Genomic DNA, 3,345 nt, shown 5'->3' on the forward strand with positions numbered 1-3,345 from the left:
AGAAGAAGAAGAAGAAGAAGAAGAAGAAGAAGAAGAAGAAGAAGAAGAAGAAGAAGAAGAAGAAGAAGAAGAAGAAGAAGAAGAAAGAAGAAGAAGATACATTTACTGGGACAGATATAAAGAACAGATTACAGAAAAAGAAAAACATAAACACAGGTGAAGACAGAACAATTTAGGGAAGGGGAAGGATCTGAAAGATTAGAACAGACCACCACACTTTACATGTTTTGCAAATTTTATCTTGGGTAATCTGAACATCTGGGCTAATATCCACTTATCAGTGAGTGCATATCATGTGTGTTCTTTTATGATTGGGTTACCTAACTCAGGATGATATCCTCCATATCCATCCATTTGTCTAAGAATTTCATAAATTCATTGTTTTTAATAGCTGAGTAGTACCCCATTGTGTAAATATACCACATTTTCTGTATTCATTCCTCATTGAGGGACATCTGGGTTCTTTTCAGCTTCTGGCTATTATAAATAAGGGTGCTATGAACATAGTGGAGCATGTGATGTTATTACATGTTGGAGCATCTTCTGGGTATATGCCCAGGACTGGTATAGTTGGGCCCTTGAGTAGTACTATGTCTAATTTTCTGAGGAACTGCCAAACTTATTTCCAGAGTGTTGTATCTGCTTGCAATTCCACCAGCAATGGAGGAGTGTTCCTCTTCCTCCACATGTTCACCAGCATCTGCTGTCACCTGAGGTTTTGACCTTAGCCATTCTGACTTGTGTGAGGTAGAATCTCAGGGTTATTTTGATTTTCATTTCCCTGATGACTAAGGATGTTTAACATGTTTTTTAGGTGTTTCTCCGCCATTTGGTATTCCTCGTTGAGAATTCTTTGTTTAGCTCTGTACCCCATTTTTAATAGGGTTATTTGGTTTTCTGAGTCTAACTTCTTGAGTTCTTTGTATATATATTGGATGTTAGCACTTTATCAGATTTAGGATTGGTAAAAATCTTTTCCCAATTGGTTGGTTGCCTTTACTTCAGTCCTTCTTAGAACGGGGAACAAAGTAACAATGAAAGACTGAAGGAATGACAATCCAGAGACTGCCCCACATGGGGAACCATCCTATAGACAACTACCAAATCCAGACACTATTGTAGTGCCAACAAGAGCTTGCTGACAGGAGCCTGATATACCTGTCTCCTGAGAGGCTCTGCCAGTGCCTGGCAAATACAGAAGTGGATGCTCACAGTCATCCATTGGACAGAGCACAGTGTCCCCAATGAAGGAGCTAGAGAAAATACCCAGGTAGCTGAAGGGGTTTGCAGCCCCATAGGAGGAACAACAATATGAACTAACCAGTACTCCTAGAGCTCCCTGGGACTAAATCACCAATCAAAGAAAACACATGGTGGGACTCATGGCTCTATCTCTATTTGAGCAGAAGATAGCCTAGTCAGTCCCCAATGAGAGGAGAGGCCCTTGGTCCTATAAAGGTTCTATGCCCCAGTATAGAGGACTGCCAGGGCCAGGATGTGGGAGTGGGTGGGGTGGTGAACAGGGGGAGGGGAGAATGGCTAGGGGGTTTTCAGAGGGGATGTAAATAAAGAAAATATCTAAAAAAAGAAAAGAAAAAGAAAAACAAAACAAACAAATAAAAAGTTACAGATCGCCAGAGTTACTTTGAGGCCAAGCAGAGGAAAATATCAAAGGCCAAGAGAGAAGTCAGAGTGTGTCTGTCAACTTAGAGATAAGTTTGAGTCAGAAGAGCTGAGTTGAGAGAACCTACCAGAGATTAGACAGAACTAGTGAAGGGTGAGTTTATTCAGAAGTAAGTCTCAGAAACTGAAAACATTCTAGGCCTACATAGATTGCTTGGAGGATAGAAGCATCCCGGACTAGGCCTAGATTAGCAGGAGGGGCAGTAAACCTCTTAGATGACAAATACATCAGGTGAATAAAAGATACTTTTACAGCCAAGGTTGACACTGCCAGCTTTGTTCAGTATTTCCACCTTCTGGGTAGAATTTAAACTACCTGTTTTCAAAGGATAAATCCACTAACACAGGGAGACGAACTCTCTGATCAACAAGCAAACTTTGGCTATTGATGACATACTGACATTGAGTTCCAGGCTTAAATTACCATCTTTGACTCTAGCTGCATATGTATCAAAAGATGGCCTAGTCGGCCATCACTGGAAAGAGAGGCCCATTGGACTTGCAAACTTTATATGCCCCAGTAGAGGGGAACACCAGGGCCAAAAAGTGGGGGTGGGTGGGTGGGAGGGTATGGGGGACTTTTGGGATAGCATTGAAAATGTAAATGAGGAAAATACCTAATAAAAAATATAATGTGCCATTTTAATTTTCTGGCATATGATCATGCAAGAAATAGCTTTAACCAGACATCCTTTGCTTTCTTTTCTTTTTTTAAATATTTTTATTAGGTATTTTCCTCATTTACATTTCCAATGCTATCCCAAAAGTCCCCCATACCCTCTCCCCCCACTCCCCACTCTTATGCTACACTCTTATGGACTTATGGACTTATGTATTTTTTAAAAAGTATTTTTATTTATTTACATTCCAGTCGTTGCCCTCTCAACCGCCTGCCCCCCCACCCACCCAGCCCAACCCTCCTTCCTCAGTCCCCTCTCCCACTGTTCCTTGTTGCATTCCTCTTCCTCCTTGCCTCTGAGAGAGTGCTCCTCCCCACCCCCAGGCCTCCCTCTTACCTGGGGCCTGAAGTGCATGGATTAAGTGCATCTTCTCTCACTGGGGTCAGACCAGGCAGAACTCTGTTAAGTATATGTTTCAGGGGCCTAGCACCAACCCCTGTATTCTTCTGACTTGTCGCTAAGTCTTTGGGAAGCCCCTTAGGTCTGGGTTAGATAAGACTCTTTGTCTTCCTATGGGGTTGCTCTCCCTTTCAACTCCTTTAATCCTTCACATAATTCAACCATTAGGTTCTCTGCCTTCAGTCCAATTGTTGAATATAAATATCTGCTTCTGTCTCAGTCAGCAGCTGGTAGGGCCTCTCAGAGGTTCTCCATTGTAAGCACATCATAGCATAGTAGTGTCAGTACTTGGAGTCCCCCCATGAAATGAGTCCCAAGTTAGGCTAATCATTGGACAGCCTTCCTTTCCATCTCTTCAGTTTTGCCCTGCAGTTCTTTTAGAGAGGTCCAAGTCTGGGTCACGAATTTTGACTGTGGATTAGTAACCCTGTTCCTTGGCTTGAAGCCCTGTCTATCTACTGGAGGTGGACTCTTTGAGTTCACTTTTTCCAATGTTGGGCGTTTTGGCTAAGGTTACTGCAATGAGTCCTGAGAGCATCTCACCTCTCAGGTCTTTGGTAGTTTCTTTTCTTTTTTTTTTTTT

This window comes from Mus caroli, chromosome 7 (genome assembly GCF_900094665.2).
Source record: "Mus caroli chromosome 7, CAROLI_EIJ_v1.1, whole genome shotgun sequence".
Classification (NCBI taxonomy): Eukaryota; Metazoa; Chordata; class Mammalia; order Rodentia; family Muridae; genus Mus; species Mus caroli.